This window comes from Onychostoma macrolepis, chromosome 10 (assembly GCF_012432095.1).
Source record: "Onychostoma macrolepis isolate SWU-2019 chromosome 10, ASM1243209v1, whole genome shotgun sequence".
Lineage (NCBI taxonomy): Eukaryota > Metazoa > Chordata > Actinopteri > Cypriniformes > Cyprinidae > Onychostoma > Onychostoma macrolepis.
In genome coordinates this window covers 11,875,878-11,903,379 of record NC_081164.1, presented here as the reverse complement: position 1 = coordinate 11,903,379, position 27,502 = coordinate 11,875,878, and the positions used below count along the sequence as shown (strand labels likewise).

The 27,502-nt window shown below is 36.2% G+C and overlaps 1 protein-coding gene across 4 annotated transcripts in view; it reads right to left on the bottom strand.

Annotated features, from left to right (window-relative positions):
- tiam1a (TIAM Rac1 associated GEF 1a) overlaps positions 1 to 22,902 on the bottom strand; it is a 75,640-nt gene extending 52,738 nt beyond the window's left edge. The window contains exons 1-4 of one of the 4 annotated variants that reach the window (XM_058788986.1): positions 22,672 to 22,902; positions 22,344 to 22,445; positions 21,523 to 21,756; positions 20,111 to 20,175 (exon numbers count right to left, since the gene is read on the bottom strand). The gene's annotated coding sequence lies outside the window, so the exon portion shown is untranslated. Of the gene's footprint in view, positions 1 to 1,543; positions 1,734 to 20,110; positions 20,176 to 21,522; positions 21,757 to 22,343; positions 22,649 to 22,671 lie in introns of those variants that run through there. The other 3 variants (XM_058788988.1, XM_058788990.1, XM_058788989.1) reach the window with 3 other exon arrangements.
- Between the last annotated feature and the right edge of the window lie 4,600 nt (positions 22,903 to 27,502).

Sequence of the window (27,502 nt, the reverse complement as noted above, 5' to 3'; positions counted from 1 at the left end):
TGCTTTAACACACATGTCCCATTTCACTTGAATAACCAGCAACTACCGCAAGGTCTGCAATTCCCAAAGAATCTACTGTATTTTACATGTTAATGTGGTTTTTGCATTTCTTATGCCCAGTATTTGAGGAATAATCCTGTCTGCTACTTATTGACCCAAACTACTGGGCTCGGAAATCAATTTGACTGTGTGATAGCCCTTTTTGAAGGAAGGAGTGTGTTTATTGAGTCTAATCCATAGATTAAACAGCGTATGACGGGAGCAAGACAGACGCACATGATAAAGTCCAGATATGAGCTCTTAAAGGAGACAGGTAGTCTCTGTCCAGTCTGTTTCCGAGGGGGACATCAGTGATACAATGGTGTAGGAAGAGTGTGGTTCATTGTTTGCTGTGTTTGCTCCTAGACTGAAGTATGCAGGAGTCTTTGTTTGGCCCGTCTGAGTTCATCCACAGCGCACTCTACGGCAATTCATTCATAAAGCCACTAGACCGCTGGGAGACCTCAGGCGACCGAGGAATCTGGCACCCCGTATGCCATCTCTATCTGACTGTGAACAGCTGAGACCTGCAACAGTGACCCCTGAGCCCAGACAGACCAGTATAAATATTAGTGATCCACTGCATCTAGGTCTTTCTTTCAGGTTTGATTGTCTCTTTACCTTGCTTAAACACATTTTAGGTGTCTTTATACAGTATGCCATCTTTTATCTTATTTATATTTCACTTTGCTGTCTGTTTTCTTTTGTATCTTTCCTCAGAATCTCAGCTCATTTGCTTTTTCAGTCATCTCATCACAATGAATCACATTCCACAGAACTGTAGACCACACACACACACACACACACACACACACACACTCCTACACAAAAACACACACTGAACTATCCTGGAGCTGCTCTGGTGGTTTACAGTAAAACTTTTAAATGAGGCACATTATTCATGAGGTAACACAGCAGAACTTAACCAGGCTGCAAGACATTTCAGACAGACTCTTACACACAGATCTGTTGACAGATCTGCAAATACAATACATTCTGGTAAAGCATGTTGTCACTCAAGTTTTCTACTAAAATGTTAATACTGAAGATAATTTGTGACAAAGCAGTAAAAATAAGAGAGCAAACTTTTTAAGATTTACTCCGTTCAGTGAGAAAATTCACACGCACACACAAAGGCAGCATGTGAGAGAGAATATACTCTGACGAATCCTCCTCCTCGGCTTCCAAACATTTCTATCTGGGGTTTTTATGACCACAGAACCATTTGTTTTTAAGATCTCTCAAAACAAACCCCACAAACACACTTAAATACACTCGGCATATTGATTGTCCAACAAAGGCACACAACACAGACTTTTAAAGCCTCTATGGCGAGTAAACCTTATTAACCATGCAGTGTGGCATTTATCACTGTCAGCCGTCCACTCGAGCACAGTCCCAGGGGACCCAGAGAAAGTCCAACAGACAGACATAAATGTCCAATTGCAAAGACATTTTGGAGACAGTAAAACAGCATGGAAATACAGTTGGTAGTGTGGCATACCTCAGAGGTATATCCTAGGTTCGTTTTTGTTCCTCAGAGTATCCAAACATCAGGAGTTTGAATGTCTTCTAGCTCAGTTCATACAGGTAATGTATCTTCCAAGTACTGGCTGTAATCCTGCACGTCTCTGTGTCTCTTGTCTATCACAACTCCACAACACACTCACTCCAACCATGTGAGGATGAGTCTGTCCGCTGAGAGCGCAGAAAGGGGTGTGTGTGCGCTCTCTCTCGCTCTCTTTCTCACCCATTTGCACAACCCTCCCCGTTCCTCCATTTGCTTCTCCTCCCCCTCTCCTTCTCACCTCCCCCCTCGCTCTTCACCCTCTCCTTCTCTCTCTCATTTCACCTCCTCTGGATCAACAGTATCTGCCAGCACGCAGCCCGGGTCTTTGCCCCTAAGCTTTGAGACACCCCGTTTCCTTTTAAATTGCTTGCCTGTGAGCCCCTAAGATAACATACTTGTGTACACAAGACCCACACAAGCACATACACACATAGTACATGTATGTCATACATTTAAATTATTTTACTATAAAGTATAAAAAAAAAAAATTTAAAATACAATTACTGTTAAAAAAAAAGTTGTGGTATTATGTATGTAAAAAATTTAAGTGCCTCCATTATGCCTTTTCGAATATTACTGTCATATTACCGTCATGTAGCTGTATGTGAACATAAACTATCTGCAAGGTTGTGAAGCCGACAGTGCACAATAAATAAAGTTATTGTCTATCAAAAAAAAAAAAAAGAGTCGGCTCGCAATCGCCTAAACAAGTCGTCAGGAATTCAAATATTATTCTGTTACGGCTGGACGTCACGAAGTAACACATTTGCATAATGTCCGCCCATGGGCTGTCATTCACGCTGTGCGTGGTAGACCAATTACAAAGGACTGCGCCATCTGACCAATCACAGCAGTGAGGGCTCACGGAAAGGAGGGGTTTAGAGAGACTGATACTTCGAACTGCTTCGCACGAGTCATTTACGAATCATTTAGAAATTAGGTAAAATTAAATCTATTTTTTGAGAAAACTAAAGTGTTTTTTGACCTTGGATGCATGTAAACCTGTTTTAGGAGGTACAGGTACTCATAAGACAATATTAGCAACCTTAAAAAATGGCATAATAGGGGCACTTTAAAAATATACATGTGTTATGTTGTGGTATTATAAGGGTAAAATTATACAAAATAAAATTAAAAAGTAAAATAAAAGGTACAAACATTATGTTGTGGTATTAAGAAGAAACAAATAAAATAAAATGTGCACATTATGTTGTGATATTATGTGAAAAATAAAATGAAATAAAATTTTGTTTCATTAAAACAGTATAAAATAAAAGGTTAAGGTTTAAAAAGTAATGTAAAAGGGGCTTTTTATGTGCATGTACTGAAGCTTGGGAAAGCTGTATGTGAAAGAAAAATGTCAATAAAGTATTCCCATGTCACATCTAATGTGCAGCTCGTGTGTTTTATTTTTAATGGACAGATTTTACAAAGACAAGTATTTTCATTGTTGCACTGAAAAATCAATACTAAGATATACAACAATACAATCTACTGAAATTCTCCCTCAAAACCTCATTTTAATTTGTGTAAAATTAAAGGTGTCTAGCCTGTCCAAAGTCCATAACACACATTACAGATCAGGCCTATAGAGAGAAACTTCTGTTTTCAGCCATAAATCCACAGAAAAACAAGGATGTTGCGCAATGTTGCCGGTCATATCCGCCTCTGGCTAGTATATCAGTGGGAGAGGGGGGCGTGGGAAACTCTGCACTGATCCTAGTTGTGGAGATCAGGGATTTAACCCACGGCAAGCTGCTGGGAGCCGCCACTGCACAAAGAACTAGTATTATTATTTCAGAGACCCCACTGTAAACGCTGGTCAATGAATAACTAGTGCTTACAAACCTACTGAATAGAAACCATAGGTGTATGCATGCATGTACATTCCTTAAGTGTTTCCTCTACAGGTTGCCACAGAACCAACCCCTTCATGCTGTTGTGTCACAGTACAGAGAGAGTTTGATGTTAGGAATTCTATTGAAGAAGCATATTAAAGTTACAAACTAGTTTAATATATAGATTTTCACATACACAAACACATCCACATAGACATGCACACACAGATATGCACACTTACATGGTCTCAGGCTTAGAGACAAGTAAAGAGTGACAGAGTCATCAAGTTGGTTGTAACTCTGGTAAAGTGTCTCTGGGTCAGGCTTAAGATGAGGGTGGCTGTGTGGCCAAGGATTCTCATGATTGGGAGGGACAGATTTAGAGCATTTCACACAGATCAGTGAGTATGACAAAACCTACGTCTATAGTGACGTCCTGGATGAAGGGGAGCAGATATATATGTGTGTGTGTGTGTGTGTGTGTGTGTGTGTATGTGTGTGTGTGCATGCATATATATATATATATATATATATATATATATATATATATATATATATATACACACACACACACTCTCTATATACTGAAACGTAAGCTTATGGCTTCAAAAGACTTTAATTGTACTTTTGTGGTGCTTTTGAATTCTTTTTAAAGCTTGAACTCTCCAGTCCCCATTTATCAAAAATGCAAGGAAAAGATTTACTAGTATATAATAATTTAGAGATTTAAACGAACATGCATCATTGCAAGACACCTGATAGTGTGGATTCTCCTGAAATCCATTTTATAACTGCTTCAGTACTTCACCGACCGTGAGAGCCGAACATGTCTGCGCAAGGAGAAGGGCGTGGAGAATTAGATGATGTCCCATACTGCTTTTCATCACCTAAACTTCCTCTCAGAACAAAGCCGACACACCTTCACTCCTCGGGCTGTTGATGACATTCACACAACAAACAGGCTCTAAGGAATCACAATGACGTTTTTATCTGACACACAAGAAGTGAATAGAATTAAAGTTTAGTGATGATTTACCCATAAGCACAAGTTCTTCCCTAAGCACAAGAGAATTCTGCTAATCCATTGGCTGAATATCAGTCACTGCTGACTGGCCGACTGCCACACTATAGCGATACGATTACAGAAGGCATGAGCGTGTTTAGACAAGCACACAGAATAATGAGTCAAGGTGTGAGATGCTCCACCTGTATGCTGTTCTCCAGTGTCTCGCACATTGTCAGTCAGATCACAGGTCTATTATTCCCCGACCCTCTCACAAACACTCACAAGCTCAAATACACATACCTAACTGCTATCACAACTTCAGTACAAAGTTATTCCTGATCAAGAAACATGATATACTTTATGAAATAAGACGCTATATATGTTTTTTGAGACCAAAGCAGCATATTAGAATGATTTCTGAAGACCCCAAATGAAGTCCATAGACCCAAAAGTCTTGTTTTTGTTTATGACACATTAAATATGTATGTACTCTTGACTAAAGTCTACTGCTTGTGCTCTATATATTTCCAACATGAGACTTATGGCTGATAACAAATTGCATTGTGTTTTCACAGACGAGTAAGCTGAAGCTTCCTGTCAGATGGTTTTAATCAGAATTCACAAACGGAAAGAAAAGAAGCTACTATAAGAAAACGTCAAACACAATAGAGCAGGTAAGACTGCCATTCTCTGATCTTCATTGACTCAAACTCTGATAAAAGGTGCGGGCGGCTGAAGGGGATAGAAAAACTACATTAAGAATCAGTTTAAGATGACAGGGGGAGATTGAGAGAGTAAAAGAGAAAAATGGTGAAAGGAAAGAGGGATTGCTAGAACACCACCCTCACCTCTCTGTCCCTTTTTCTCTTTCACTGACTTTATGCTTCTGATTGGCATGGATTATTCATTTGGTCTGCAAATTGTGTACAGTTGTGCATCTATTATTTATCTTTAATGCTTCTTATACAGTATAACACACACACACACACACACACATACATACATACATATACATATACATATACATATACATATACATATACACACACACACACACACACACACACACACACACACACACACACACACACAGTACAAACTACAATTTTTTTCCTCAGTAATCTACACTCCGTACCTCATAATGACAAAGTGAAAACAGAATTTTAGAAATGTCTGTAAATTTATTAAAAAGAAAAAACTGAGAAATGAAACTGAAAATACTAAGTACTTAGCTGAGGTACCTTTGGCATCAATTACAGCCTCGATTCTTTTTGGATATGACACAACAAGCATAGCACACCTGTATTGGGGAATTTTCTGCCATTCTTCTTTGCAAATCCTCTCAAGCTCGGTCAGGTTGGATGGGGACCATCAGTGGACAGCCATTATCAGGTCTCTCCAGAGATGTTCAAAAGGGTTCAAGTCAGGGCTCTGGCTGGGCCACTCTAGGACATTCACAAAGTTGTCCCTAAGCCATTCCTGTGTTGCCTTGGCTGTGTTGTGTTTAGAGTCGTTGTCATGTTGGAAGTTGAACCTTCGGCCCAGGTTCTGAATACTCTGGACTGGGTTTTCATTAAGGCTATCTCTATATTTTGGTGCACTGAGCTTCTCTTCTACTCTGACGAGTCCCTCAGTCCCTTCCTCTGAAAAACTCCCCCACAACATGAGGCTGCTACCAGCACACTTTACTTTTTGGATGCTGCTCTGCAGTTGATGAGCAGAGATGGTTTCCTTCAAACATGATGCTTGGAATTGAGGTTGATCAGACCAGAGAATCTTGTTTCTCAGAGCCTGAGGGTCCTTTAGGTGCTGTTTTGCAAATTTCAAGTGTGTTTTCAAGTGTCTTCACTGAGGAGAGGATTGAGTCTGGTCACACCGCTATAAAGCCCAGATCGGTGGAGTGTTGCAGTGATGTTTGTCCTTCTGTAGGTTTCTCCCATCTGCATTTATGATCATGGAGCTCAATTAGAGTGACCATCAGCTTCTTGGTCACCAGTCTAGACAAGGCCCTTCTCCATCAATTGATCAGTTTGGCTGGGCGATCAGCTCTTGGAAGAGTCCTGGTTTTGCTAAACTTTTTCCATTTGAGAATTATGGAAGCCACTGTGCTCTTGGGAACCTTCAATGCAGCAGAATTTTTTTCCAGATCTGTGCCTCAATACAATCCTGTCTCTGAGCTCTGCAGGCAGTTCCTTTGACCTCATGGCTTGGTTTTCTCTCTGATATGCATTGTCAGCTGTGAGTTCTTTTATAGAGAGGTGTGTGCCTTTCCAAATCATGTCCAATCAATTTATTTTACCACAGGTGGACTCCAATCAAGGTGTAGAAACATCTCAGCAGTGATCAAGAGAAATGGGAGGTACCTGAGCTAAATTTCAAGCGTTGTAGCAACTTATGTAAATGTGATATTTCAGTTTTTTCTTTTTAATAAATTTACAGACATTTCTAAACTTCTTTTTTCACTTTGTCATTATGAGGTACGGAGTGTAGATTAATGAGGTGGGAAAAATGAATTCAAACAATTGTAGTATCAGGCTGCAACATAAAATTGAAAAAAGTGAAGGGGGTCTGAATACTTTCAGTGGGTACGGAAAGTATTCAGACCCCCTTAAATTTTTCACTCTTTGTTATATTGCAGCCATTTGCTAAAATCATTTAAGTTCTTTTTTTTTCCTCAATGTACACACAGCACCCCATATTGACAGAAAAACACAGAATTGTTGACATTTTTGCAGATTTATTAAAAAAGAAAAACTGAAATATCACATGGTCCTAAGTATCTGCAAGGAGGAATGGCAGAGGATCCCCAAATCCAGGTGTGAAAAACTTGTTGCATCTTTCCCAAAAAGACTCATGGCTGTATTAGATCAAAAGGGTGCTTCTACTAAATACTGAGCAAAGGGTCTGAATACTTAGGACCATGTGATATTTCAGTTTTCTTTAATAAATCTGCAAAAATGTCAACAATTCTGTGTTTTTCTGTCAATATGGGGTGCTGTGTGTACATTGAGGAAAAAAAATGAACTTAAATGATTTTAGAAAATGGCTGCAATATAACAAAGAGTGAAAAATTTAAGGGGGTCTGAATACTTTCCGTACCCACTGTATGTATGTATGTATATATGTATGTATGTATATATATATATATATATATATATACATATACATACACACACACATATACAGTTAGGTCCTTATATATTTGGACACAGGCACAATTTGTATTATTTTAGCTGCTGACCAAAACATATTCATGTTACAGTTATATAGTGAATATGGGCTTAACGTGCATACTCTGAGCTTTAATTTGAGGGTATTCTCATCAAAAGTGGAGGAAAGGTTAAGGAATTACAGCTCTTATACATGTACCTCCCCTCTTTTTCAAGGGACCATGTAATTGGACAATTGACTCAAAAGCTGTTTCATGGACAGGCGTGGGCTATTCTTTCATTATTTCTACATCAATTAAGCTGGTAAATGGTCTGGAGTTGATTCCAAGTGTGCCATTTGCATTTGGAAGCTGTTGCTGTGAACCCACATCATGCAGTCAAAGGAATTCTTCAGTGAAACATACAACTGTTAGGCTTCAAAAACAAAACAAATCCATCAGAGAGATAGCAGGAACATTAGGAGTGACCTAATCAACAGTTTGGTACATTCTGAGAAAAAAAAGAAAGCACTAGTAAACTCAGCAACATGAAAAAGCCTGGACGTCCACAGAGGACAACAGTGGTGGATGATCGGAGAATCCTCTCCATGGTAAAGAAATATCCTATCATAACATCCAGCCAAGAGAAGAACACTCTCCAAGAGGTAGGTGTGTCACTGTCAGAGTCAACAATCAAGATAAGATTCACGAGAGCAAATACAGAGTGTTCACCACAAGGTGCAAACAACGCCAGATTAGACTTTGCCAAAAAACATCTAAAAAAGCCAGAGCACTTCTGGAAAAGCATTCTTTGGACGGCTGAAACCTGCACCAGAATGACGGGAAGAAAAAGGTATGGAGAAGGCTTGGAACAGCTCATGATCTGAAGCATACAACATCATCTGTGAAACATGGTGGAGCAGTGTGATGGCATGAGCATGCATGGCTTCCAGTGGCACTGGGTTACTGGTGTTTAGTGATGACATGACAGAAGACAGAAGCAGCCGGATGAATTCTGAAGTGTATAGGGATATAATGTCTATCCAGATTCAGTCAAATGAAGCAAAATTGATTGAGCGGCGCTTCATAGTACAAATGGACGATGACCCAAAACATACAGCAAAAGCAACCTAGGAGTTTTTGAAGGTAAAAAAAAAAAAATGGAATATTCTGCAACGGCCAAGTCAATCTCCTGATTTTAACCCGATTGAGCATGCATTTCACTTGCTGAAGACAAAACTAAAGGCAGAAAGACGAATAAACAACTTAAGTCAGGTGATGTCCATGAGTTCCAGACTTTGAAACTGTGTCAGTGTTCAAATATATATGGACCTTACTGTGTGTGTGTGTGTGTGTGTGTGTGTGTGTGTGTATATATAGTCATAGCCGAAAATATCGGCACCCTTGGTAAATATGATCAAAGAAGGCTGTGAAAATTAATCTGCATTGTTAATCCTTTTGATCTTTTATTTAAAAAATTCACAAAAATCTAACCTTTCACTGGATAATAAGAATTTAAAATTGAGGGAAATATCATTATGAAGTTACAAACAACTGAAGTCAGGTGATGTCCATGAGTTCCAGACTTTGAAACTGTGTCAGTGTTCAAATATATATGGACCTTACTGTGTGTGTGTGTGTGTATATACAGTCATGGCCGAAAATATCGGCACCCTTGGTAAATATGATCAAAGACGGCTGTGAAAATTAATCTGCATTGTTAATCCTTTTGATCTTTTATTTAAAAAATTCACAAAAATCTAACCTTTCACTGGATAATAAGAATTTAAAATTGGGGGAAATATCATTATTAAATAAATGTTTTTCTCAAATACACGTTGGACACAATTATTGGCACCCCTAGAACTCCTTATGAGTAAAATATCTCTGAAGTATATTCCCATTCATATTCACAATTTTGGAGCACTCCAGGGTGATTATGAACATGAAATTATCCAGCCATGGCTTCCTGTTTCCCTTAATCATCCATCACAATGAGAAAAACCAAATAATATATTTCTGATGTGCAGCAAAAGATAATTGAGCTTCACAAATTAGTGAAGTGGCTTTAAGAAAAGAGCTAGAGCAGTGAAAATTTGCATTTCCACCATCAGGGCAATAATTAAGAATTTCCAATCAACATAAAATGTTACGAAATTGCCTTGAAGATAGGGGTGTCACGGTGCGCGTACTGAACCGTACGGTTCACAGAGCAAATTCTAAATGGAAGTGATCATCCCTATCCCCTTGGAGTGGGGACTTTGGAGTGAACAGGGTACGTGCGAGCCATTATTTAGTCGTTTGAAATGCACTTGGCAAAGGGAGCGATCTAATTTCCTCATAATCTTCAGCTGGGATGTTCCCATGACAACGCAGCACGGTGTGCATCAGTAGATGTCGCTGTTTTAATGTCATATGTCTTTTTATTGTTGTTAGCATAACTGTTGCAAATGAACATACATTTTATATTTTAAAACATTTTGAAAGTTTTTTGCTATATAATATATAAAAACTAATATGTATACAACTTTTTAAAATATAAAATGTATATTTTTTTTATGTCGGTCAGCGAATTTGCCGTGCTGCGTTATCACGGGAACATCCCAGCTGCAGATTATGAGGAAATTAGATCGCTCCCTTTGCCAAGTACATTCCAAATGACGAAATAACGGCACGCACGTGCCCCGTTCACTCCAAAGTCCCCACTCCAAGTTCGGTACGTGCCACCCCTACTGGAAGAGGACGTGTGTCTATATCGTCCTAATGCACGGTGAGAAGGAGAGTTTGAGGGGCTAAAGACTCTCCAAGGACCACAGCTGGAGAATAGTTGAGTCTCGGGGTCAGAAAACCTTTAAAAAAAAAATTTCAAACATCACCTATATCACCACATGTTGTTTGGGAGGGTTTCAAGAAAAATTCTCCTCACTCGTCCAAAAACAAACTCCAGCATATTCAGTTATCAGACACGACTGGAACTTCACTGGACTGGCTTCTATGGTCTGATGAAACTAAAAATGAGTTTTTAGCAGCAAACACTCAAGATGGGTTTGGTGAACACAGGAATAAAAAGTACCCCATGTGTACAATGAAATATACTGCTGTATTTTTGATGTTGTGGGCCTATATTTCTGCTGGAGGTCCTGGACATCTTGTTTAGACACATGACATCATGGATTCTATCAAATACCAACAGATAAAAAAAAAATCAATAAGTGACTGATTCTGTTAGAAATCTTATAATGGGCCATGTTTGGATCTTCCAACCGGACAATAATCCAAACACAAACCTAAAAAAAAACACAAAAATGGGTCACTGGGCACAAAACCAAGCTTCTGCTGGCCATTCCAGTCCTCTGACCTGAACCCTGTAGAAAATGAGTGAACTGAAGAGAAGAAGCTGGGAATCTAAAGGGTCTGGAGTGATTCTGGATGAAGGAATGGTCTCTGATCTCTTGTCAGGTGTTCTCTAACCTCATCAGGCATTATAGGAGAAAATTTAGAGCTGTTAAACTGGCAAATGGAGGTTTCAAAAAGTATTGAATAAAAGGGTGCCGTTAATTGTGGCCAATGTGTATTTGAGAAAAACATATTTCATAATGATATTTCCCCCCATTTTAAATTCTTATTATCCAATGAAAGATTAGATTTTTGTGAATTTTTTAAATAAAAGATCGAAAGGATTAACAATGCAGATTAACTTTCACAGCCTCCTTTGATCATATTTACCAAGGGTGCCGATATTTTTGGCCACGACTGTATACTATGTATGTGTGTATCTATGTATTGTATGTGTGTATTTTAATTGAATATTAAAAAGATAATAAGAAACATAAAATTATGCATCATAATGTTTTTTATTTTATTTTACAAAGTGTTTCTTCTTATTTTTTATTAGTATATCTTATTTTATTTTGTTTTACATTTTATTAATAATATTAATGTTTAATTTTAACAAATTATACACCATGATGTTTCTTTTTTATTTTTAATATAAAAGCTATATTTAGTATAAAAGTACTTCCATAATTTAAATTTGGTTACCATATGTGCTCTCAGACTTTTGTAAAACAGTGTGTGAGATTTGTGTGTCCATATCTAGATCTTATTCTATATCTAGTTCCTCTTTTACCTTCTTTCCTGTAAGCCACACACCTGCTGACATTATCGGCTCTCTTATCTCTAACTCACTCTGCAGCGTGAAAGTGAGGTCACACTTAAATATAGGACATATATATATTTTGTCAAGCACCTTACCATGAGACAACTCCCTCATAATCCACACACATACACAAATACATGCTGAAACAGCACACAAAGTTGCAGGTGTTTGGGACTAAGGGTCTCAACTAAACTGCCCGTGGACCCTCCAAACCTGTCAGTATTCTCATTACAATTACACAGACCACACACAAGGGTAGATCATAACGTCATTTGTGCGATAAACTCCATTGCTCTGCCCACAGCAAGGTTGGCACGGTCAGCCTGAAGCTACAGAGGCCACCTGGATAAACAAATGAATAAATCATCTCAAGAACACCTGTGACTACAGCCACAGAGTGGCTACAGGGAGTCTGAATCACAGCATGAATTCTAAAAACAGAAACAACTTATTAAAAGAGTTTATCATCACGGAGAACATGAAACATGACAGGAAGATGTGCCATTTGGCATTTCCCCCTCTTTATTTATGGGTATGACGCTGTTATATTACATAATATAGGCCTTCAAGCATTTTATTTTCAGTGGCCAGTGAAAAAGGAACCTGAAATCAATTTTTGGTTCCTTGTTAGACAGTAAGGATTAGAAAAAAAATATACAAACGCAAATTAAGGTTTCATTCTCTGATAAAAGACAGAGTGTGACGTCCCAGGATGTGACTTATCAACTGATAACAATGATCTGTGCAAACAAAGTCCCTCTGAACATTAAGGAAAAATAATCTATGATATAAGAACACACAGAGAGAAGAATAAAGAGTAGTTATCTTGTGTATAACGATTTTTGTACAAACAAACCCTCTGTGATGTATTTACATTGACATCTTGTTAGGTTTAAATTCTAAACAGGAACATTTAATCACAGGAAAACTTAATTATTTAACTTAAACTTAATATTCATAACGCAATAACAGCTTTTTATGTGGTTCTATGAGTGTCAAACACCACATTTGGGATGCTTTTTTCTTCGTTCAAAACTTCAAATTCATTGAAAACAAAAACAAACAAAAAAACAGTAATATTGTGAAATATTATTACAATAGAAAATAACAGTTTTCTATTGAATATATTTTGAAATGTAATTTATTCCTGTGATGCAAAGCTGAATTTTCAGCATCATTACTCCAGTCTTCAGTGTCACATAATCATTCAGAAACCACTCTAATATGCTGATTTGCTGCTCAAAAAACATTTCTTATTATCAGTGTTGAAAAACAGCATTTTTACTGTCACTTTTGCTCAATTTATTGCATTCCTGCTGAATAAAAGAACTGATTTCTATTAATATATATGTATATTTAATTTTTTTTTTTTTTTTTTTTTTTAAATCAAACATTTAAGCCTTTAGATTTTAAGATCATAAACATGAATTCAAGGTGGAAATTTAGGATTAATTCTGTCTAAATCTGGCAACAGCAAAGGCAAGATGGCAACTACACAAAGAAAGAAAACGATTACATTAATATATATATTTCTAATATGATTGTGCATATTCAGGGGCTGTAGCTGAAGATGCAAGAATAACATTCATAAGCAAACTGTACATTCCCTCACATTAGCGCATATTAGATGCAACTTTATAGGCAGAGTGATTTCTCACGAATTACACAAGCTCCAGTTAAGCTCAGCAAAGCTGATGGGCATCATCTAACCAGACATGCTAATGCAAGAACACTGCTACATTATTACATCTGACAGTAAGCTGAAAATGTGGGCCAAGTCTATTGAGGGCAGGAAACCACTGGTTTCATGGGTCTTCCTTCTCTGGGAGATGTATTATGAATGGGATGAGTGCAACAACCAACAAAGGGACGGATGGAACGTGTGTTTAGATGTGGAAGAAGAAAAAACAGAAAGACTGAGGAGGATGAAAAATGAAATTCAGGGAGAGGACAGACAGAGAGGTGGATAATGGAGAAGAAGGGCAGAGAGGGCAGGCGGAGAGAAAGAGCAAAAAAGGAGAGAGAGGTGCGGAGGTGACCCGGGCTGCACTCATTAGGCTGGATGCCCAGACAGAGTGTCCAAGTGCTGAGATTCTTTCCAATTTACATCAAAGCCCCTGGGACACGAGTCCAGGCACCAAATCGAGTCAAACGTTCAAGTGATGCAGAAAAAGAGAGGTCTAGCCAACTGGGGTTGAGAAAATATTCATTTCGAAAACACACACGCCAAGATGGGCTTGTGGGACTTGACCAAACAACATCACAGAGCAATTTCTGTTCTAAAATTGAAATATGCAAATCTAATCAAAACGAATATGAGGGCCCGGCTGACTTTGATTGAGGTCTTCAGTGTGACGTCTGTTAATCTGTGGGAAATGTTGTGTGTACACTCACTGTCTGCTTGATGTAGGAGTCTTGTAATTTGCACGCTGACAGCTTACTGCCTGACGGATGGATTATGGAATTTTATATGGAATATTCTGTAATTAGAGGGTTCTGTACACTGTAAGAAAAAAAATGTCCTGGAAGAAAATTAACAGTACTTTTCCATTAACTTTACGGACATTTCCTTCAACCCTCAACAAAACACAATGCAATGTTATTCAAAACAACGTTGAAAAATCAATAATGACAATTCCTTCAAATTTACAAGAGTGTAGGAACACTAGCTTACTACTAAAGTTACTACTAAATAATAGTTATGCACACTCAGTAGTCAGTAGTTACATTAGTGGTCAAAAGTGACAATAAAGGCATTTATAATGTTACAAAACACCAAAAAAAAAAAGCACCAAATCAGTATATTAGTATGGTTTCTGAAGGATCATGTGACATTGAAGACAGGAGTCATGATGCTGAAAATTCAGCTATGCATCACAGGAATAAATTACAATTTAAAAATAGTAAACAGCTATTTTAAATTATAATAATATTTCACAACATTACTAATAGTTTTTACACTATTTTCAATAAAATAAATGCAGCCTTGGTGAGCAAAAGAGACTTTTTTCAAAAACATTTAAAAATCGTTGACCCCAAACTTTTGACCAGTAATGTACAAAATAAACTGTGCTCTTATATCCCATTCCCACATACAAATTCATAAATGAAGACCAACATGAGAGTTGATAAGTCAGACCAAGCAGTGAATAAAGCTAAAACGAATACTTGTAAATTCAGTCTGTGATTCATGAAGGCTGAATCAACACAGTAAATTTGAAAATCTTCAAAACAGCATTGACAGCCAACACTGCTGTAGATATTTTGATTTTTGGTTAGTCACAGAATATCAGTCAATTCTGTAACTGAATACGTGGGTGAAATGTAACGGAAGCCACAAGGGCCTGAGACTTTATAGTAATAATAGTCACATATCTACCTTCAGCACAATATAACCGCTTCTTGAATCCTGAATCATTCTGAGAGGTGATAACACAAAAAACTGAATCTTCCACTGACAAAAGCTCACTTAGTGTGACTGGGAGGTCAGAGAGAGGAGACTGTATTAGAATGAAGAGTAACAGCTGAACCAGGTGGTAAATTAAAAGTTCTGTCATTTACCAGGATAATCAATAAATGTGGAGCTGCTGGTGTAATGAATGTGATATGGACAGTATAGCACAATGCCACAACGCCAAATGACTTCCTAGCTGTCTAAATGATGACTGATTTGTACTTAAAGGGGTGATTTACTGGTTTTTTTCTAGGCTTGATTGTGTTTATGGGGTGCAGTCTAACGTGTTCATGACAAACGCCTCGATTACTTCCTGTTTTTATGAAGCCCCTCCCTCAGAAATACGTGATGGGCTCTGATTGGTTAGCTGGCTCAGTGTGTTGTGATTCACTAAACCGCCGAGCGTGCGTCTAAATGTCCCGCCCCTCAGCTCAGCGGCATGTGCTCCGGTTGTATTGTAAACAATGATTTATAACAATATAGAAACGTCTATATTGCTTATCCATTTGAGCCCGATTGAGACGCAGAGGATATTAGTGAAGAGGATCGCGCAGAACCTGTGCAAGCACGGCTCTTAATGGTATGTTTGTTTGTTTGTTGTCTCATACCGTTAGATACGCTGTTATTATGCTACTGCTTATGTTAGCTTTTAATATACGTTTTTATTCTGATTAAAGCTTTAATACAGTACGGCAACCGCTGCGTGTCCATTCCATGTATAACGCTTCTCATTGCTATGTGAAAATGTATAATTGGAACAGTTTGTTGGAGCTGATCTGACGATCTGAATGAGAGAGAGAGAGAGAGAGAGAGAGATGCAGAGCAGGGGACGCGAGGAACAGGATTGAGAACCGCTGTTTTAGAACATTGATTTTGAAACTTGTGAATCCATTAGAATCGATAGAAGACAGAATCGCGATTCATATATGAATAGATTTTTACGTGCACCCCTAGTTTTCTCTTCCTCTTCTCTAAAGCAGCGCAGCATGGCCTCGCCCCCTTCCTTACATGTTCCCGAGGGCGGGGTTTATTTGGGTCAGTGACGTATCAGACCCGGGAAGTAGTTCGTTGTAGTCCCTTACCAGCCGTTTTTGTAGGCATTAAACTTCCAGAATTTTAAAAGACAATATCTCTGTTTGCATTGAACTTTCAGCGCTGCAACTTTGCAGATGTTGTTTATGCTCAAACAGCAACATTACACACTAACTAACATTAAAAAAGTGAAATTGCAATAAACCACCCCTTTAAATGAAATGAAATGCTTCTATAATAGTGAATATGAATATATTCTTTTGGCAATATTTCTCCAGAATTATAGCTAGCACCAAAACAAGCATACAGAATAAACTTTTGGACCCACAACTCCTATCCGATCTGCCTTTGAAATAAGGCTGGTGATGAAACAGAGCACTTGTAACTTAAGTAGAATCTATCCGAGAGTCTTGCCTGCAAAGACTGTACATTTATCCAAGCATCTTTCTCATCATCTTTCATCATTGTTACTGGAACACAGCACAATAGCTCTGCTCTAGTTTCATGCCTGTACAACACAAAACACAAATACAAGCGCTCAGAGATATAGAGCATGCAAATCAAAAGCGATGCAGCAGTGCTAAAGCAGTCCGCCCCTGGCGTCTCTCACTTCCTTTTCTCTGCTGTCCTCACTCTCTCCCTTTTTCATTCCATACTGTGAATCTCTTATTTCCAGGTCAGGCAGAAAGGATGTGATCTGTCTCTAATTCCTCTCATATAGTTCTACTTGTCTCTGCATAATAGGATATGAAATGTGTGTTAAATTCTCACTCAAGCACATGCACTTTTCAGGGTAAAAAATATGTTATTATTAATAATATCGATAATAATATTAATAAAAATAATTTTAATAATATTTTCAAAAAACATCAAGAAATTTGTATATAATTTATTTTTTCACAACACTTTTACACATTAAATGGGATTAAATTCATTAAATACTGTATGTCAGAGCTGAGTTTTGAACATTGTCTGTAATAACAAACACAGATAAACACTCTCACAGGCACACAAACCCACATAATACAAAGCGACTGAAATCCCATCAAAACTACTTCAAGTTGAAGAGATGCTTAAGCATCATTTTGATGAGGACAGCAGAAAAGGGGCATGAGGAGGGAGAGATGGAGAGAAAGTGGGGGATTAAAACATCAGAAGGTAAAAATTCCTCCCAGACTGATGTCCTGTCCCAAAGGAAAGAAAAAAAAGAATAATCCCTCCCTTAAACGGACAGCCTGCACTTTTACCACCCACAGAGTGCTACACACAGACACACACACACACACAGTAGCTGAGTAAGCAAATGCATGAACTCTTCCCAGTTTGTTTGTCCTAAAGATACCTAAAGGTGCTGATCTGGGCCCAGACTTCAATAAATAAAGGCAGAATGACTGTTTTTATAGACCAACCACAGCATTATTCTGAGATCTGAGTTTACCAACATGTGTTTATTTTTTATATTGCTTTAAGGTCTATACCAGAATATTTCTGTATTTTATTCAGAAAATTTTGAATAAAATTTTCTGTATTTTAAATTTTTGTGTGTGATGTTTTAATTAGCATTTCATTTTCTATTTCCTATTTAATTTGATATTTTATTTAATTTCATGTTATTTGATTGTATTATTTTATTTTATATATCAACACATTTTATATTTAATTATTTCACTTTATATGTAATTTCAGAATTTTATAATAAAAACATTTCATAATAATTAAATAATTATTAGTATAATAATTACTACTAAATTAATAAAAACAACTGTTTTCAGAAATTAATAAAGAAATTTCAAGCCTCTTTACAGTGTTATTTTTATTTTGTTCTTTCATGTTGCTTTATTTTAGATTTTATTTCATTACATACTTTATTCTTATTTCATTCAATAAGTAATTTTTTTTGCTATTTTAGATATTTTTGTTATTTTATGTTGTTTAATATCTTATTAAATGTTATACTTATATATATATATATATATATATATATATTTCATTTTGTTTTAGTCTATTTCATTTCACTTTGTATTTATTATATTTCATTTTCATTTCATTTGATCAGGGATATGACCTAGGCCAGACTCAACAATCATCTATGCCACAGTTCTAATGATTTCAGGTTTTACTACACTTGTGGGGACATTTGTTCTCTACAAAGATAGCAAATCCTGCCCACCACACACAGAGAGCTATAAAAGTAACTCTCCCTACTTAAACAGCAGACATTGCTGCAAGGTCGGCACTTCAAGAGACATGAATATCTTCGAATAACTAGTGAGTTGGCACAAATCTTGAAGAATAACTTCTGCCCCTTGAGATCTGACCCGAGTATATAGAGAATAATTCAAAATCGGTCAGAAGATCACACATCTCATGCACAAAAAAAATCCACAGACAGACAGCCTGCAAGGGCAAATGAGGACAAATCCAATAAAGAAGTCTAGCAGCTGTATTATGCAGTTAAACTGAGCTGCGTTTGCATGCTTCATTAAGATGCTGGGACTTATCAGAGATACAGACATCCACACACAAACACACACACACACACACACACACACACACGTAGCTTTGTCCAATCACCCCTGCACTCTCGAAAATCCCACCCACTCTCCCGTTTGCCTCCAGGTGTTCATTTCTTTCTCAGTACGCCCCCCATTCCAATTAATGACTCTAATTGCATCCCCTGTCTAACAAGCTCAGAGAAAGAGAAAGGACTGTTTTTACCAACTCTGAAATAACCTTAACCTAGAAGCAGAGGTCAGGAATGAAAATTGCCTCTGGTATGACGCTCCACAACACCAACCTGATAATAAAAAACACGCAACCCTAAAGCTACTGCACTTAGTAAGAGGATGACAAGTTAGTGATTGCTTACACAGGTCAAACGATATTGACTAAGAAAACATTTGGGTATTTCACAAATGTTATCGAGAACATGCACAGGTCAAAATGTCAAAAGACAAAATAATAATAATAATAATAGTCTCTATTTTGATTTTTTGGTAACATTATTTTTATGACAGTTAAGATAATTACCCTGAAATAATATAAATTAGAATAATATTAAATAAATAAATACATTTGTCCAGATAATATGCCCTATATAATATTAAAAAACAATTAAAATTAAAAATAAAAAAAATTTAATAAAAAAATGGCATTTTTAATAAACAAACAAATACAATACAACACAACACAAAACCAATTCCATAAAAAATGTTATGCTGATTTTATTAAATATTTTAATATACATCAGCATAAACAAATTTAACATCTGAATGTGTTGTACTGCATTTAATTTATTCACATTGTAATGTGGCCTATATAGTATTAAACTATAAATATAAGATATTTATATTATAATTTATATTTAAAATATATTGTTACACACATATACATGTTTTTATTTTTTAAATACATTTATTTTTATTTTCATTAATATTTAATATATTTTATATACATATATTTATTTAATTATTATATATATATATATATATATATATATATATATATATATATATATATATATATACACACACACACATTACACATATTTTTTTCCCAGAATTAATTTAAATTATATGCTTTCTATTTTAAGATTACATGTTATATGTACAATATAAACAAGTTTGTTGTTTCCTGTGAAAATGTTTCAAAGACCCCCACACACACACACACACACACACACACACACATCAACAAAGGAGCAAAACAAAACCCATTTATCGTGTTACAGACTTTTGAAATGAATATCAATTGAAAATTTTTAAAACGAATCAGGTCAAATAAATGTTTTTTAATCTTTGTCTACTTTCACTGATGGTGTTGAAAACTACACAAAGAATAAATAAGGGAAGGAGCTCAACTCACCGTGACACATATCCAGGTGTAAACAAGCTGCTTTCTTCCTCAGTCTGATCCCCCTGCAGCCACACCTGTTACGGTTATTTGCATGTGTGTTAGCACTTGAATTATACATTTAAATAACGGCTGTTTAAAGGAGCTAATCCTCAACCCCACAGGATAATAATAAGAAAATGTGAAAGTGATTTGTGTAGCAACATTGATGTGAGCTTGGCCAAGTACATTCTGAACTTTTAATTATCTTGAGTAATAACCCTGAGCAGTCTTTTTTATGCCACTTCCTGTTTACACTATGGTGGGAATGTCCCACAAACTGACAATCTTTCAGTCGCACTCCTCTTGTGGCTGCAGTTTACGACTGAGCAAGCTGGACAGCGTTTCATCATCAGAGAGGAAAAAATGTGGATTATATTTATTCTGAAGTCTGATTCTCAGTTCAGTTTAAAACCTTGGAGGGGTCTTAAACATAGAAATCTAGCGATACATTGATCGGCTTGGCTATTGTATTGATTGATTGGCTAAGGTCAGTTTACAACACGGATCAGTTCCTGTCTGCAAGTTTGTCCCATCGCTACAGGGTCAAAGGTCAAGCTTTATAGTTGCCGCTGTGAGAACTGGCCCAGTCTAAGACTTCGATAAGATAATAAGTAGCTACAATTAAGCATATTCCTTTGATGGCGTGCCAAATTAAACATAATAACAGTTTGAAGTAATAAAACTAGTTAAAAGCTGTATATACACACTGACAAACTATATCACAAAAGCAAAACACACAATACGCTACACTTTGAAGTAATAGATTTATAAAAATCAAAATATGATAATGCACAAAGGCCGAAATAATTGTCACCAGTCAAAATAATTGTAATTTGCATTTTCTTTTAAATTCACCACATTTTACTTCAATTATATATATATATATATATATATATATATATATATATTATAATATTTATTTTATAGTACATTTTTTATGCATTTAAATATGGGCCTAATAGTGAAGATTGTTAAGCTTTGCACTTTTTTATTATACATCACAATATTCATGTTTTAATCTTTTCAAAATTCAAAACATTTCAGCTTTAAATCAGATGCTGAATTGGATTTTCAAAGTTGCCTCAGACATTCGGAGTCCACTGTTTTTTTAAATATTAATTGCATTTAATTTGCCCTAGTATATATATATTTTATTTAATATTTTCCTTCAAGCACACTGATCTAACAAGGTCATAAAATTAAAAGCAGATGTTAGTGATTCCACTTGATCTGTGGAGCAAAGAGGTCAAACACACACTTAAATATGGGTTACAACATGTTCATTCAAATAGACTCTCAGGCCCAGATGCTCAGAAACACGTAAAGTCAAAGAAAATAAGATCATATGTGGGATGGAATGAATGTGATCCGAGTCAACTCACTATCGAGAAGAGTCGTTGAACTCCAATGGGTGCAATAAAAGTCCAGAGGTGAAGTCTGTTTTATGTGTCCTTCACTTTTCTTCTGCCAGAACCTGATAGCTGAGCAGAGAGGAAACTTTCTCAGGCAGTAAAAAGTGACTCAACTGCAGTGAAAGTGGACCACACAGCGATCCTCCATCCTCAAACATCACAGGCGCAGATTATTTCGAGGTTCTGGCTGAATAACACACATACCTGTGGAGCAAAGGTCTGGTCAGGAGGATTCTGGAGACATAAGAGAGCATTCAGTGACCCCTGGCTTGTAGTATGAGGGCCATGTATGGCATCTGACCTCTAGCAGTGGTTTAAAAATATTCACAGACTGAACATAGCCATTACAGTATACTGTAAAAATGAGAAGATACATTTGGGGGAACCCTCTGGAGAACTTCTGGCAACTTTTGAAGCTATCAAATACCCTATTGTATACTGGAGAAACTTTACTTTGTAAATCAAGTAAAATAATTTCCTCAAATAATTTCCCTCATGACAGGGTTCTTGGAATTTTGACAATATTGGAGGAACTACCACCTTAGAAAACAACCATTCTGGGCTCCTAGAAGGTTTTGAATATATCAATACATTCCATAAGAGATTAAATGAATATGTAATCATTCAATAATAGACTACTAGACAGAACCTAGGATAAACAGAGTCAGGTTTAACCAAACAGAAGCATTTCAATTTTTACAAACTGACAAGAAGTTTCAAAGAGATGGGACAAGATAAGAGGTGGGGGAACTAGAAACCAGAAACAAGGGCTTAAAAGTCAATAAAATCACCTTAAGTTCTTTGACGCGTAAAGAGCCCTTATGTAACATCAACACTGAACCAAAACATTCGCACTCGCCTCCCACAGTGATCCAGGACATCTGGCCTTGTTGCTAAGAAACAGAGGTCCGAACAACCGCTCAGGTGGACATAATTAGTTTAAAAATGATTTAAAGACGCAAACACCAACAGATAACTTTAAATCACAGATCCGTCCAGATCAAAATGTTCCTCAATTGTTGAATTAAATTGGGCTCAGTAAGATTTTTTAAAGAAATGTAATACTTTGATTTAGTAAGGATGATTAACCAAAAGTGACAGTAAAGACATTTTATTCACCTTATTTTTCCCGTTACAGTGGGCGCGGCCATTTGTAAATTTTATGTGCCTAGCTTCCGGTCTCATCCGCCTCCAGCTATTTTTTAGCTGTATAAAACTACTCGTTTCGCTGCTTGATATTGCAAACCAGTGTGTTTTACCATATTATTTAAATGTACAATCTCGTTTATAAACAAACTGGTTTTGAGTGCAAACAGTTTTCGCGTTTACTGTTATTCTTCTCGTTATTTTCCTACAGCGGCTAATGAACCGGAAGTCTCGCACATTCGCGGAAAACGGCCTACTTCCGCGTTGAAATATAAAGTGGATAATAATATAAATTATATCTGTATCAACTAAATACTGCTCTTTAAAATTGGTTTCTATACATTCTATTCAACATGGATAATAATAAGAAATGTTTCTTGAGCATTAAATCAGCATATCAGACTTATTTCTGAAGGATCATGTGACACCATAAAGACCAGAGTAAAATGAATAATTTTCGTCTGTTTGAAAAAGACAGTGATTTATGTTTGCTTATGAATTCTTGTTGAAGCAAGTACACTTTAAGATTTTAAGAGGGAACTTTTTGGGATTTAGACTAAATTTATACTACTATGCCTCAAGCTAAGCTTTTATACAACCAAAACAATAATTATCCTCAAGCACGTGCATGAGCAAGTCATACAAGGAAGAAATATGTGGTTTTCATGCATGTTTGCCATCTGTGCCAAATACACAAGATGGTCAAAGTCACAGTAGCCTATGTACAATCTCACATACAAAGTCAGTCTTTGTAGGTGCCACTGTAAAGTCTGGCCATCCAGCCCACCCAGATGATGAATGGTTTTGAAGCATTCATTAGAGTGGGGATGCTTTGTGTAAGACACAAGACCTTGTTAGTGTGTGTTGACATTATGTGAGGCCTATGACTTGTGCTCCGGTGGGACGGGCAGCTTCTTCATTATTCATGATCCGCCTTGCTGATGCTATTTATACCAGCGTTTTGACTCATCACGCTCCAGTGATTCTGTCTGCTTCTGGAAATATGTCCATGTGAGGACCGTGATTGTACTTCCTCAATGCATTTTAAGGCCTTTGTGCTGCTGCACCTGTAATGAAAGAGGGCAGAGAAACGTATTACTCACAATAAATTACATCAGAAATAATTTATCACATGATTGTCCTATTTTTATTCCTGTTTGGATTGAATGCATTGGCATAAAATATGTACTATTAAACAAGCGTATGGTAAGAAATGTACAAACTGCAAATTAAGCAGAATAAAGACAGAAAAGACCAAGTTTCTACATTTTAACATAAAAAAACACTTGTATTTTGGGTGCAAATTTGGTTGGTATTTGAACTGTGAAACTCATCTGTGGGTCTTTGCAGGTCTTGGTTCTCTGGGGAATCTCATTTTCTCTGGAGAGGAAACTGGAAATGCCAAGTTTCTTCACATGGGAGACTGCTCCATTAAAAGAGAAAGAGGTTTTGGAGCATGTAATTTCAGCAGCAGTCCGCTGGCCATCTGCGAAAGCTGGCCTGCACCGGGCGCAGCTGTTTAATAGCAGTTTCAAATATAGAGTCAGATGTCAAGGGCAAGACCACCCATTTAAAATCATATTCATAGAACATCAATGACTCCCAACTCTGAGGCATTATACTGATATATTAGTGATTTGAAAAATATCTTAAAAGCCTAAGGTTGGTTGGTCTATGCAGGTCCAGACGAGCTAGTTTACAGCTGGTCACAGAGATTGACTATATAAAAAGTGTCCTCTAAAAATTCGAAATTCTTACAAAACAAACGCATAAGGTGTTATGAAGTAATACTACAAATAAGCAATATCATAATTAAGTATGCACTGCTTATTTGAAAAGCATTGCAAACTTCCTGAAATTACTTTGAGGTACTGTTAGGTCTGGCACATGATAACGCAAGAAAAGTCTGCCATCTAGTGGTGTATCCTCAGCAGTGTTGGGCTAGTTACTCAAAGAATGTAATATATTACTCATTACTAGTTACTCCTTTCAAAAGTAATATTGTTACTTTACTTATTACTTTCTGGCAACAGTAATTAGTTACACTACTAGTTACATTACATTTACATTACAGAAGTTGTAACTGTGTATCTTCCAGATGTTTCAGAAATGTTACTAACAACATATTTCTGCCTCATCATTTGACCAAAATCCACACTGGATCACAGTCAGAAGTTATTACAAACACTCAATAGTGACTGATAGTGACATTCAAGTAGAAGTGTTGTATTCATCTCATTACTAATTGTCATGTGTAGCTTGAAGTAATTTTTCCATTAGCCATATGCGATTAAATTTCGTTATGTATTTTATCAAATCACATGAGTTTGTAAGAAACTGTTTAATTTTCCAAAAATATTTTTATATTAATATAATGTATCACATACTGATCAGAGGGATGAAATGCCAGAGTAAAGCCACAGCCTACACAACAGTGTTCAGATCATCTTTTTTCCTGACAAAATCAATATAATGCAATATTTCTATCTGCTGAATGTAAGCTTTTCCATATTCCAAGCTTGCCTGCTGCACTGCACGCGTCGTGAAAACTATGAAAATAAATCTAGGAATTATTTGATTGTTAGATTTTAAATCAGCGGGGTTGAGGCATCAAAAGTAACTACGTAACTAAGCTGTTTTATGGAAAGTAACTGTAATATTATTACTGAAGTCTTATTAGTAATTAGTTACACTACCAGTTACTGCAAAAAGTAATATTACAGTAACTAAATTATTAGTAACTAGTTACTGCCCAACACGACTTCCTCAGCAACGACTTCTCTTGACTCCAGACCTGCCAAACCAGTTAAACTAACTTTATGAACATTTACTATGGTAACCACGGTTTCCAAAATACCATAGCTACTACAGGAAAACACAACAAAAAGGAATCTTCTTCCAACAGTGTAAGCAGCTTTCAAACTTTTTGATGACAGAGGAAAGTTTTATAGTAAAAAGGTTATGCCATGGTAAATTCTTTCAGGCTTTCTGAGACAAAAGTATTATATTTGATCCCAGAAACAGCAGGGTTATTGTTTTAGTATTACTTTATATGCCATTACATATATATCTTTTTTAAAAATATTTTCAAAATAACTTATTTTTATGTTTTGAGTTTTAACAATTTTGTGTGCTTCTGGCATTTTTATTAGTTTTTTTTTTTTTTAAATACATTTTTAGTTAGTTTTCAGTTACCTTTAGGGTTGCAAAATTCCGGGAATTTTCAAGACTGGAAACTTTCCATGGGAATTAACGGGAATATATGGGAATTAACGGGAATTAATGGGAATAAACTGCAAATTTGCTAAATTGTAGGAACTGGGAACTTAAATGTAGTTGAGAACAAAAACTTGCAGCATAATCTTGGTTAAAACAACCAGATTTAATGCAATTTAATTTTAATTTCTACTCTACACATTGCTCAATCGCACGCAGCACACTGCTTACTGCGGGGCTATCGAGGCCACGCCCCCTACATGCACTGTGCTTATCTACCATTACATGCACAGATCATTTCTTAAATCATGCACACAAAATATCAAAATGTCCATCTTGGTAAGTATTCATATAAATTACATGAATATTACAAAAAATGTTTAAAACTTCCTTGTGCTGTGTAATATACTGTGCAACTAAATTAGGCTATACCATAGTAAAAACAAATACACTGACTGAACAAACATTTAGGTGAGATAAAACAAAAGTCTAAAAATGACCCCCCCCCCAAACACACACAATCCTCTCTAGTCACCTAAGAGGGGGATTCCCCTCCATTTTCTCTAAAGCTGCACTTTCTGCATTTGAGCCCAAAGACTACATCGAAGTTTTGATATTCTAAATATATTTGATCTATGGGATTCACGTTTAACTAGTAAATACCAAAAAGTGTTTATACAGTAGCTAGACAGTTTATGAGGTAGGCTGTGAGCTATATAGCTCAAGCTGTGATGCTCCTTCTGCTAGCAAGTTTTCTGTTGTCATACAGAAGTTCAGTACTGGTCAAAAGTTTGGACACATTACTATTTTTAATGTTTTTAAACATTGCATATCTTTTGCTCATCAAGCCTTCATTTATTTGATCAAAAAAAAAAAAAAAAAACAGTAATATTGTGCAGTATTGCAATTTAAAATATTGGTTTTCTGTTGTAATATACTTTAAAATATAATGCATTTCTGCAATGCAAAGCTACAGTCTTCAGTGTCACATGATTTTTCAGACATCATTCTAATATGCTTATTTATCAATTTTGGAAACAGTTGTGCTGCTTAATATATATATTTTTTATTATTATCATTATTACCCGTGATTCTTTTTTCAGGATTCTTTGATGAATAAAGAGTTTAAAAAAACAAAAACATTTAAAATAGAAATCCTTTTTTAACAATACACTACCATTCAAAAGTTTGGGGTCAGTATCTTTTCTTTTTTTGAAATAAATTAATACTTTTATTCAACAAGTATGTGTTAAATTAATTTTTAAAAAGTAGTAGCAAAGACTTATTTTCTAACAATATATTTCTATTTTGATAAACTGTTCAATAAATCCTGAAAAAAGCATCACAGATTCCCCCCCCCAAAATGTCATTTTTAAAATTTGTATTAGTTTGCATGCAAGTGAGCCTATGATCAAAAAATATATATAATTATGTTTGTATATGATACAGTTTTATAAATTTCCAATTAATTCCCATAAATTCCTGGTAAGTTTCAAATTTGGAATATTTCCAAAGTTCCCATGGAAAGTTTCCGGAAATTTACCGGAGATTTTCCGCCCCTTTGCAACCCTAGTTACCTTCAATGATT